Genomic DNA, 12,299 nt, shown 5'->3' on the forward strand with positions numbered 1-12,299 from the left:
TCGTGACCTGCCGAAGGGCACACAGCACATGACAGAGCAGGGTTTCAAATCCAGGTTTACCTTATGCCAAAGATCAAGTCTGAAAAAATATATAGTAATCATTTTTTGTACCTTTACTATCTAAATGCCTTATATGTATCATCTCAAACCTTTACAGCAAATTGATAAAGTAGCTTTTATTCTATTGTTCAGAAATCTAAAGCATAGAGCGGTTAAGTGACTTACCCAGAATCACACAGCTGGCAAAAGACAGAGCCAAAAAGCAAAGTTAGGGTCTCTAACTCCTAAGGCTATGCTCTTAACCAGGAAACAATATGATACCCTCTATTCCACCAGGTGAGACAGATTTATACATATATGGAGTCGTACAGCATACACTGTTCAGTAACGTGTTTGTTTTTCTCTCAGGGAAGGGTAATGGGTTTTTAATCCTCGCCTTTAAACTTCAAATGACATGACCCAGTGCTGGGGTCAACAGTTGACCCCGGCCCCATCTGGTGGCCCCACTGCTCGATCACAGCCCACACCCTAACCACCCCTCTCAACCGTCTTGCCCTCTGTCACTCCCGACTCCTCACTTTGCTTTCACCTACCCCTCAAACCAGGTGCTGCATACAGGCCCCCTGACCGAGACCTCAGGAGTCAAACAAGCCCCCATCCTTGTGATCGAGCCACATCTGACCACTCTGGTGAGTCACCTGACTCCTCCAGCCTGCTCCCCAGCATTTGAACCCTTAACACAAGCCCCTGCCTTGCAAGCACTCGCCTACCACCTTCCCGAGATAGGCTCTGGCTGAATAAACACGTCAGCAACAGAAATTCCAACTGATAACCACCAAATTCCCTGTAGTTGAAAAACAATATCCAACATGACCACCTCCACGTAAATAAAGAGATGAATACATGGGCCACACAACCCTGAGGTTGAATTGTACCCGGCACTGCGCTTGAGGTCATCTCACTGTGTGGCGTGGGGGACCTCGCTTCAGCTCTGCTGTCTTCAGTTTCTCTATCTGTCAAACAACAGGTATAAATTGATGGTCCCCGGCCCTGGCAAACTCTGACATTCTATTATCCTATGATTAAAGAAATGACAAGCCTTGTAGATGTTACTCCCCTCGGTGGTTTTGTCCAATCATTAACCAAACTAATGAGACTGTTTATGCAATCCAACTGCAAAGTTCACTTTGGGAGACAAGGGGAGGAATCAGAGCAGTTGGACATTCCAGAACATCGCTGGGGGCCAAACGTTAAGTTGATGGTAGTGTGCTGGCAACAGGGAAAAGAATCAGGGGGATCCTTGCAGAAACGGGGTGCACTTTGGAATGAGGGAGCACTCTCGGTAAGTGGAAAACTGTTACTTGACTACAACCAAGGTAAAATCTACTTTTGAAAATGTGTTGTGGGTTTTTTGTTTTGTTTTTTAAGTTTGGCTCAATCATTTGTTTTTCACTGTTCCTTATGTAATCTTGTGGGATGCGGCGTCAAAAAGTCATAAATCATTCATGGTGCTTTGGAAAAAAAAATCACTTGTGCAAGGCAGATACAACTTAAAATGAAATGGGAGAAGATTTTGCATGAAGCCCAAAGAAAAACGGAACTCACGTGGTTCCTAGCCCGTGCTCATCGCTAATTCCCACAATCGCTATGTGGCTTGGTCATTTGTTTCTGGCTTCCTGATGTGCTTCATTTTTAATGGAGACTGAGTTAAACATATAGCCTGTCACAGCTGTGCTGCATTTTTCCAAGAGTCACAGAAAAGAGGCTCTAGTCGTGGCATTTGCAGGGATGACTGAAGTTGGCAGATTTTATTTCTCACTTGAAGAAACCAAGAAAGCCCCCTCTTTGTCCAAAAATCCCTTTGTCGATATGCCTGTGACTGCTGTCCATAATTCCATGGGTTAATTACATTCCCTTTGTATATGTAAATCCTCTTGCCCAAAACCCTTTAAAAAAAGCAAGTAGCCCCCAGCCGAGGTAACCCATACAGCTAGCTCTCAAAGAGGAATGCCTTAAATAAATCAGTTTGGCTTTATAATTTCTAACGTGGCAGCTAGCTGATGAGGTTTCTAATACACAAGAAAGTTATGGGTTTTTTAAATTTTCTTTTATATTAATTAACTCATTCGAGTTTCACAGACGTAGCAAGGACAGGTGTGTGTTCATTCATTAATCCATTCCTACAACAAACTTTATTGGCTGTCAAGCACTATGCTAGGGTCCCAGTGGTACAGAAAGGTAGCGCTGCTTGCCCTTAGCCAGTCACAGTATATGGGGAAACTCATCAGAGTTGTATGGGAGGGACTGAAAACTACAAGTAGCCACAGCTGGGAGTACCACGGCCGTGGATTTCAGCTTCGTGTAAGGAAGAGCATCCCAGTGGTTCAAGTTCCCTGGTTAGAAAAGATAGTGAGTCTGCATTGCCGGAAGAGTTTCAGAAGGATCTGGAGAACTAACACTCAGCGTAGCTGCAGGAGGCATTGCTGCATGGTCAAGCGGTGAGCTCAGAAGATACACACGTGTCCCCCCAGTTCTGAGTCCCAAAGTCTCTCTGTATTTATCAGGATTCATTCATTTATCCAACAAATATTTTGTGACTGGGGCTGACTTTGGGACCATCTTGGCTGGGTTTCAATCTCAACTCTGCCCCTTTCTCGCTGTGAGACTTTGGGCAAGTTAATTTCTCTGTGTCTCCATTTCACTTCTTTCTGTATCTCTGTTTCCTCATCTGTGAGATGGAAATGATCATCGTTCCTGCTCACAGAGTTGCTATGAAGGCGAAAGGAAATGACTTATGTAAAGCACTTTTGAATAGTGTCTGACACTTAACACACAGTTGATTAATATTAGATATTGGTAGCAATGCTGTATGTATCAGGCACTGAGCTACATACTAGGTCACCGGGGTTAAGAAAACAGACCTGAACCCTCCTTGCCTTGAGTTTAAAGTCAGCCAGGAGGTGGGAGAATATAAAGGATATTAAACTAAAAGTCACAAAAATACAAATATAGCTTCAAGCTATGACAATTGCTATGAAGGGAAAAGAGGACAGCATGGTAACGTATGATGGAGGGGAGGGAGACCCATTTAGACGGGGAGGTGCAGGGAAGAGTTCTTGGAGGAAATGACAGTTAAGCTGAGTTGCAATACAGATGTATCCCAGCTCCCAGTGTTTAAAGAGGTGCCCGGATGCCTGGCCTTATTATAAGTCAACAGAGGAAAGAAGCCAGCTATCTGCGCAGAGTAGGACGTCATCTGTCAATCTGACCTCCAACCTGTGCATCAAGACTCACATTAGGCAACGTAAGTGTAAAGAGGCTCTCTTTGCTTTAGCTATTAGTTTCCACTTGATTTTTCTCTTAAATTGGTAAACTGATGAGTTCATCCATCCATCTATTCATCCACCCAAATAAGGTCACATGCGTAGGTACCTGGAATTAGAACTTGGACATATCTTTTGGGGGCCACCATTCAACCCACTGTCAGGTTCATGAAAGAGAGTAATAAAAATGGGTGGAAGCTCTATTTTGACGGGCTCTGAGTGCCAGTTTCAGTCATCTTTGAGAGTCTCATTCTTTGCAGAGTGGTGATGCTGGCGACCTTGATTTGCACTGTTATTTAGATACCTTATACTGGAGAGTCTCCTCCTCTGCGTCACTGTCTCCATCTGACTCCCTGAAGCCCCCCCGCCACTTGCATTACTCATCAGGGCCCCTGCAGCACAAATAGGACAACATAATTTAACATCTGCTTTTCCATGTTCTAATCAAAATTCCCATCTCATATCCCACCTTCTACACGAGTGATGGTTCATCAACTAAAATAATCTTTATTAAGGCACTGGCTTGTCAACTTTGTCAAAACCTGTACACATAGCCCTTAAAGTGTGATCTTGTTAGTACCGTCTCCCCACTGCTGCCGGAGACACCACCTGAAGCTGATGGGGAGAAGCAAAATGCCCCCAGCTAGCCCCTTCTTCTTGCCCCCAGATCTCCCACTATTGGCCAAACCCAGCTAGAAGCCAGCTGACGCAGGAGCCTGGGAACAGCAGCCGGAGCAATCCGCTCCCTGTGACACACAGCAGGGGAGGGAAGGAAAGGCGTGGATCCAAGGACAGGTAGACGCTGGACCAGCACATGCTGTGATCCCCATTTTACAGAGGAGGACATGAAGCTCAGAGAAGGTGATTAATGGCCCAGAGTCACACAGCTAATATGTATTAGTGTGGACTTTGAATCCAGGTCTGAATCTAAATCTAAAGCCTAAGTCATTGCTCTGCTCTGCTCCCACTGCCCGCACAGACATTTGAGTGGCGTTGTCTAACTACGTTGGCCAGGGAGATAGCTTTGGGTTCTGAGAGGCTGTCTCATGGCAATCACATCAGCAAGAGGACCTTCTCTGGGTTTGAGATTTGGGTTTTGTGAAGGATACAGAGATACTCCAGTGAGATCTCCCTTCAAAGAAGAACTCTCCATGCCTGCTGCTTTGTGTGCTGAGCTCCAGCAGGGCTATCTCAGCTGCAGAGGCCCACCCCGCCCAGGACTTTCCCTGGCAGCCCATGTCCAATAACTGATAAAGGCTCAGTATTTTTGGCTCACTGCTGGATAACGTGACTGAGCATTGCGGTTCTACTTCTCCCACTGCTCAGTCCTTTCCAGAGGTCTGATCCCTATCTCCAAACCCTTCTCCACACCTGCTTTTAGAGAACTCCACCGATGACAGGCTTTGTTCTTATTAATGTTCTCATCTTGGCCCATAACCTCTTAATCTACACATCCTTGTAGATGATGAGTTAACATCCACCATAGTGGGAAGCAGTAGGGCTGGTATCACCTCCATTGCTCTTAGTCTAAACCTGACTTCACTGAGATTTTTCTGGCTAATTTAGATAAGCAAGTGAAGATAATACTATCAGATGGTGAGGCATTTGGTCATGTTCTTGATGACCATCCCTGATGGTCCACCCCGGAATAAGTCACTGGCAAAGTATTTGATCAGGAGGTTTATGGAAACACCAGCTCTTTAACCTCACCTCTGTTTCTTGCACAGAGGCCAGGAAATGTCTTCGGAACCACTTACTATCGGTGGCAGGGACCGAAATGCATCCTAACATTCCTTGGCCCTTCTGGAATACTGGGTCTGCCTAGACGTGGCCAAGGGTGGACTCTGCCTTTCTGCAGAATGTTCCTTCTGAGGGGCCTAGAATGCTTGGAGAAGGGTTCAAATTCATTGATTTCTGACTCTCTGCCCCCTCAGCCGTGGTAAAACCTGGAGATTAAATGGCTTCTGGAAGCCATAAAGTCCACTGCTCTGCCCTTCACGAAGGACCCCTCTCTCTGAAACACCCACATTGTTTTCTTTTAAAAAAGGAAGAAAGAAAGAATTGCCCTATTTTCTTGGCTATCCGATCATCAGATGGCAATGAGCTACAGAATCTCCGTAGGACTGTAGCTGGCCTCCCCCACATACTGTTTTCTTCCCTGCCAACTAATCCTGCCCTTAACCTTCTTAGGTGGCAGTACAGCACCTATTATTCATGACTTCACTGACATTTCTTCTCAATCCCTGAAGCCGATGGTGACTCAGCCTCTCTTTTCATCAAGGGGCAGCAGTGGGCTGTTCCCATACCCTGCATGAGGTTCTCGTTAGCTCTTCTCTGATGCCTTTCACAAAGGCTCTCTGAAAACTTTCTAATTCGAAGACTTAGAGGCAAACATGATTTCCAATTTTACAGCCTGTGGACTGAAGTTAAGCAACCTACCTAGGCCATGCAGGCACCAGGACTCTGGACTGGCCCTTGGGGAGCAGAGCCCCCAGGTTCATGGAAAGTCAGTATAACAAAGGTCTTCCCTAGTTGGAACTTATGCACCCACCACAATGCTCTTAGCACAGAAGGGGATTGATACTGCCGTGCAGGCCTCTTTCTGCAGTGTCCTTGGATTTTCCGCGAGATATTTTTATTTGGCTGAAAAGAACTGGGCCCTTATTGGGCTAAAGGGGACGGAGAAGTCTTGCTCCCAGACAAAACATGTGTCTCCACAGACGAGTGAAGTCATACCAGATATCAGATGGCACTTTCCTAGGTCATGGCTGTTTGATGGAATAGATTCTCCTCATCCCCGTTCTTAGAGCCTGAACCATAGTGATGCTTAGAGAAGAGAAGGGGCCTCCAGTAATGGAACTTAGTGGAGGAAATCACCATGAGCCTTTTAGTAAATTCACACACAGGACCTATGTGAAGAGAAGGTTTATCCTGCAGGGTACAAGTTTGTTGTCCTACAGATGTTCCACCTTCATGGCAGGCGCAGTTATAGCCTCTGTCCTCCCTTTCCCCATTCTCCAGCTCCCATTTCTATTTTACCCGAAGCCACAGCCACAGCCCCACCCAACAGCAAAATCTGAAAGAAGTCACTGACAGCCCACACTTGAGATTGAACCCAGGAAGTGATGGAAGTCTGGGATGAAAGCCAGGTCACAAATGTGTGCCCTCTGGACTCTACTGGTTTGGTCCATACAGTATGTTTGTTTAAAATTTAAGTGCACATATAAAATTAAGAGATTCCACATAAAAACACAGTTGTTTTTTTTTTTATTTATCTTTAAAAATAAAAATATTTGGCCATGCCCTGCTAGCACTCCTGCATGGCGACCACCAGTCAGAGCTGAGTAGCCAACACCAACCCTCACTCTCCAATTTGCTTCTCTTCCACTGGGCCAGTTTCACCTTTCTGTATTACTGCCCTGGCCCCTGCAGCCATCCACATTTGAGTCCCTAGGGTTAAAGGAGGGAAGGGAGAAGAAAGAGAGAAGGTCAAATTAGGAGAAATTTCCCTTATGGATTGCTTTGAATGCTTTGGGATACAAGTGACAGAATATCTGACTAAAAGTTGCATAAACCATAAGGATTTTAATACTTGAACGGAAAGTCTGCAAGTTGGCTGTTAGATGCAGGGTTAGATCAGTGGCTCCGCAATTTCCAGTCTCTGGGTCAGCTTCTCTGCAGTGTTCTTGGCTTTCTCCTCATGGTGGCAAGATGGCTGCCACAGCTCCATGCACCACATCCTCACCCAATGACATACAAAAGAAAGAGAAAAGGGACCAGAGTTTCTCATGTCACCTCTTATCAAAGAGTAAAATATTCCCAGAAGACTTTGCCTCAGGTCCCATTGGCTAAAGCTAGACCACAGGACCATCCCTAGACTAATCACTGCTAAATGGGGATGGAATTACCATGTTTGAATAAGACCCAACATGGTTCATCCCTGGATGCAGCAAAGAGGTCCACCTTAGCACACGGCTACCCACACAGATCTGCTAAAAAAAAAAAAAGAAGATGGACAGAATAGTAGGGGCTTGTAACACCTAACACCTGTGAAAGGTGTAGCCACACAGGGCACCCCAAGATTCTCCTATAGTGGCCCCATATCAACTAGGATGCTGGGGGAAGAACTGAAATGTGGCTGAGCAGAATCAGCCACTGTGATGTCTGTAGGGGTTGATAGATAAGGCTAGAACACAAAGTAAAAGACTCTTTGTTCCTTCTTCTGAACTCTCTGTGTGCCCAGCTGACTGTCAGAACATTTTGTTATGAACTCTACCACCCCTCCCCACATTAGGGTCCTGGTATTTGTGTTTCGGGAATTCACGGGCCAGTAGGAAGGCAGTTCCTCATCCTCACCCAGTCTCAGAATTTGCTCTCAGGGTTTTCCTCCCCTTAAGGGGTTCATTAAAAGGGGTTGCCCCGAGACTCAGTCCCGCAGCTGGAGGGCAGTTCATCTGGTGGAAGCTCTTTCCCAAAGGGACTGACAGTGTGGCTTTTGGAATGGGAGTCTCGGGTCACAATCAGGGCTTGTTGCCTGGTCCCTTCTCACCTCACCTGTGGCTCCCTCAGTCCCAAGCAGCCTCAGAGCCACAGACTCTGGGAAACAGCAAATCAAGCGTTAGCTACTGGTCTGATGTGCCTTACTCAATTATAAACTACTCCTCTAAACCGGAAGGACTGGGCCACACTGATGGCCTCAGAAGGCCCTGGGGCAGAGGCAGACCCCGTTAAACCCCCTTATTCCCACTGTACCAGAAAGAAATGTCATCCAGGAACCAGGTCTGAGAGGGTCCATCACTCCCTCTGTCAGCCAGGCACTCAATCCATGGCCAACAGCACATCGGTTGGCAAGTTGTAAAAACGAAGAAATAACATAATTATTTTAATGTTCTATGTTGACGTCATGCTCTCCAGCCTTCTCTTAAACACGTTGAAATCCCTTATCTCATTGGATCCTCCTGATGACCCTGAACAGCCACTAGGATGGGGTCACAAGAACGACTCTGTCATCATTGCCACCCATTTATTGACTGCCTACTGCGCGCCAGGCACCGTCCGAAGCACTTTACATCCATCATCTCATTTAATGCTTTCAGCAGCCCCATGAGGCAGGGACTGTTACTGACCCCATTTTATAAGTGAAAACCCAAATCTCAGAAAGATGGTACAACTCTCCCAAAGCCACATGGCAGTAAGCAACAGAGCCAGGCTTCAAGTTCAAGTTCAGGTCTGTCTGGTTCAAAGGCCCAGGTTTTTAATAACCACTACAGCAGAGTGCTCTCTCAGTCTAAGGAGTGGTGTTTTAACGGTGGCTGGAATGACTACGACTGTCCTCCACTTCCTGTTTCTTCCTTCTCTCCGCAGCCTCACTTCCTGCTTTCCCTTGCCCTCTGACCTCCCCCAGAAATAACTTCAAACTCAAGTACTGGATTTAGTGCTCTGCATTCTAGAATAGCAGGTTCAAGTAGTTTCATCTTGGTCCCATCAAGACTCCAGGGCCCAAGAGTCAGAGGTGGAAATTGACAAGCAGGACCAAAGGGCAGGCCCGTCTCAGGCAACCCTGACATGTTGGGAAGGTCAGGCCCAGCAGGCCCAGAATGACCCACTTGAATCAACAGAGTTCAAAGACAAGCAGCAGCTGTTACCTAAGCCGTGTTCAGGGCCTGGAGCCAAGGTGAGGTTCAAGGGCCAAGAGGAAGAGTGTGTGAGGGCAGAGCATAGCGTCTGCACTGACAGATGGGATCCAGTCCAAGCGGTCTCCCTCAGCCTAGAACAAAGGTCCAGGTGCACATATGTGCCAACTGAGAGCAGTGGGCACTGAGAGAACCCATACTTAGAGAAATAAAGAGCCAGGTGAACAGTCCCAAGCAGTCTTGTGGGTCCCTGTTTCCTACCAGGTGCTATCTGATCAATTAACACAATTAACGTGTCATTGGCTGATAATAACTTCATATCCATGCTTCCCAGGTGACACATGTCGTAGTGAAGTAACACACTTGTGCCATCTCTAATCTTTGGCACAGCCCCCAAAACACAGTAGGTATCAGTGAGTCCCCATTGTATAGATGAGGAAACTGAGGCTTGGAGAGATTAGGTGACCTGCCCAAGAGCTTCTAGAGGAAGAGGCAGGATTGGAGCCGCAGTCTTCCTGGCTCCCTAGAAAATGTTCTTTCCTCTCTAACATGCATCATATCCAAGAACTGTAACTGTGTCCTCCTACACTGGGAAATTAAAGTTTGTGCGTGTACCCAGTTATCAACATCTGGGCACTTCCTCTATGCCAGGCAGTGTGCTGGGTGGTAGGGATGCACTAGTAGATGAGACACAGAGTCCGCCCTCAACTCCCCCCAATACCACACCCCCACACACACACCAGATTTTGCTGGTGTTCCTCAAAGGCCAGCACAGAGCCAGCTGCCTCTTCCCACCCTGGTCCTCAGGGAGGCAGGTTGGGGCCAGGGCCAGTTTCTTCATGCCATTTGCTCTGCTCATTACAGAAACCACACTGTTGACAGACTGTTGGGCCAGCGGATTCAACTGTATCATTTTGAATCTAAACTGCTTCCTCTGTGATCAGTGGCCGTTGTTGGCCCAAAGAGGTTTCTTTTTGTTGGGAGCTGGGAGGGATTTGCTGGGATTAGCATAGAGATTGCCTGTGCACCGGGGAAAGGGTCCAGCCGGCTGCTGAGGGACCAGCTGGAATGTGGTCAGTTCCTCTTCTCCCCATGGGCCGCCGTCCTGGAGAGCCACAGTGCATCGCAGGCTCCGGCTGCAACAGGAGCCTGCCTCTACAGCAGAATGACGGTGGGAGTGCCACGTCGTGGTTACCTTATCACTCTCCATCACTGAAGCTCCTTAGGAATGATTTCAACCCCTTCTCCAGCAGCTGGGGCTATAAATAAAGACTCCCTGGGGATGCTGAATCCTGCCTTTCAACCCGGCCACTTGTGACTCATCCCACAGGCAAATTCTTCTTCCATCTTCTTGATTACGAGGACAGGGCAGTGCAAGGCTTCCTGTGGGTGTCCGTGGGTGTGCGTAGCCATGCTTATCTGCATGCGATGTGCATTTAGTTGGGTGTTGTCGGTGTGCATGCATGTGTGTGTGTGTGTGTGTGTGTGTGTGTGTGTGTGTAATTCTGCATGTACATGTGTGTCTAGTGGTGGCTCTGTGTTTCATTTTAAAGGGTAGAGGAGAAATGTGTGCTCATACAAGCTTTGGCGTGGGCATGGTAAGCCAAAACTCCATATTAAATCTCACCTACGAGTATCTATGAAGGTCCTTCTTTGTGCACCACCCTGTGTTAAGCAAGGAGAACAAGACAGAAGCCATGGCATCTTCACCGGAGACAGCTGCATAAAGCCAATAGCATCCTCAAAGCGGCAGCAGCAGTTGAGATAGCAGCAGCCTTTCACGAAAAGAAAAGCCTGACTTGGAGCAGAGAAAAATCGAGAACACACTCACTTACTGAGCTCCTCCTCTGTGCCAGGCACTTCCTATGTACCGTACAACTTACTCCTTACAGCAACACAACACAAGGGATTCTCATCCCAGTTTTCACAGGTGAGAAAACAGCCCCCGAGAAGTTAGATCGTTCACATGGACCATGAAGGTCCAAGGTAAAATTAGAACCCCGGGCTTTGGGGCAGAATCTCAGAGTTCATCTCATCTACGAGGTCAGACAATTAAGTTCACGAACTTGTGGCAACGCTGTTGCTAACCTTTTCTGATATCGGAGGTTTATTCATTATGAATTTGTACCAACTGGACAGTTAACCAAGGTTACTATTTGGAAGTGCTGAACAGGCTGCATGAAAAAGTTAGACGACCTGAGCTTTTCGCCAACAATTCATGGCTCTTGCATCACAACAGTGCACCAGCTCCCAGGGTACTGTCTGTGAGGGAGTTTTTAGCCAATAAACAAATAACTGTATTGGAACATCTGATCTGGCCCCAATGACTTCTTTCTTTACCCAAAGATAAAGGAAATATTGAAAGGAAAACATTTTGATGACATTCAGGACATCAAGGGTAATACGACGACAGTTCAGATGGCAATTCCAGAAAAAGAGTTCCAAAAAAGCTTTGAAGATGGACTAGGTACTGGTGTCGGTGCATAGCTTTCCAAGGAGAGTACTTCCAAGGTGACTGTAGTGATATTCAGCAATGAGGTACATAGCACTTTTTCTAGGGTGAGTTTGCAAACTTAATTGTCCGACCTCATAAATCTTCTACTGTTTGCATCTACCCTACAAAATCTCTGATAACTGGTCATTCGGCCCCTTGGTGGGAGAAACTGACCTCTCAAGACAAACTGTTCCATCTTTAGACAGTACCAAATTGCTGGAAAGCTCTCTCCTACATTGAGTTCCTCTTCTCATTTCTGCCCATCAACTCCCTCATTCCCTCTGGGACTAACAATGAAAGTTGAATTCCTCTTCCTGTTACTTCCCTTCAAATAAAGAATGACAGCCATCGTCATGCTCTTTCCTCACCTACCCAGGCCCTCCAGCCATTCCACATTTGAAATAATCTTGAATTCTTAAATATTTTTACGTCACTGTATCCCTCCCGCTGGTATGCACAGTGCTGGTGCATTCAAGTTAAGTAAATATCAGTTGAGTGAATAAAGAGCTGAATGAGCCCTTGCAGGGTAAATGGAGCCATGACTTGTTTCATTAAGTATTTTGTCTTAATTAAGGACTGTCTGGTTGCCAGGAACCAAGCCTATTCTGGCTAGTCCAAGTGAAAATTCAGGTTTGATGGAAGGATCCAAGGGACCGTCTAAAGAAAGCTAACTAACTGTAGAAAAATTAAAAGGCCTGTAGAATGAGAACACTATCAGAAAGCTCTCTCTCTCTCTCTCTCTCTCTCTCTCTCTCTCTCTCTCTCTCTTCCTGTCTTTTCTACTCTCTACCTTTTTTTTCATGTGTCTTCCATGGTCTCTTGGCATACTGGCTTCCTCTATTGCTCATG

The 12,299-nt window shown here is 46.5% G+C and overlaps 1 protein-coding gene across 1 annotated transcript in view; it reads left to right on the forward strand.

The window, feature by feature from the left end:
* The first annotated feature begins 1,206 nt into the window (after positions 1 to 1,206).
* The window catches only part of ADRA1B (adrenoceptor alpha 1B), an 83,361-nt gene continuing 72,268 nt past the window's right edge, over positions 1,207 to 12,299 (forward strand). The window contains exon 1 of the mRNA XM_019740580.2: positions 1,207 to 1,342. The gene's annotated coding sequence lies outside the window, so the exon portion shown is untranslated. The remainder of the gene's footprint in view (positions 1,343 to 12,299) is intronic.

This window comes from Rhinolophus sinicus, linkage group LG10 (assembly GCF_036562045.2).
Source record: "Rhinolophus sinicus isolate RSC01 linkage group LG10, ASM3656204v1, whole genome shotgun sequence".
NCBI lineage: Eukaryota > Metazoa > Chordata > Mammalia > Chiroptera > Rhinolophidae > Rhinolophus > Rhinolophus sinicus.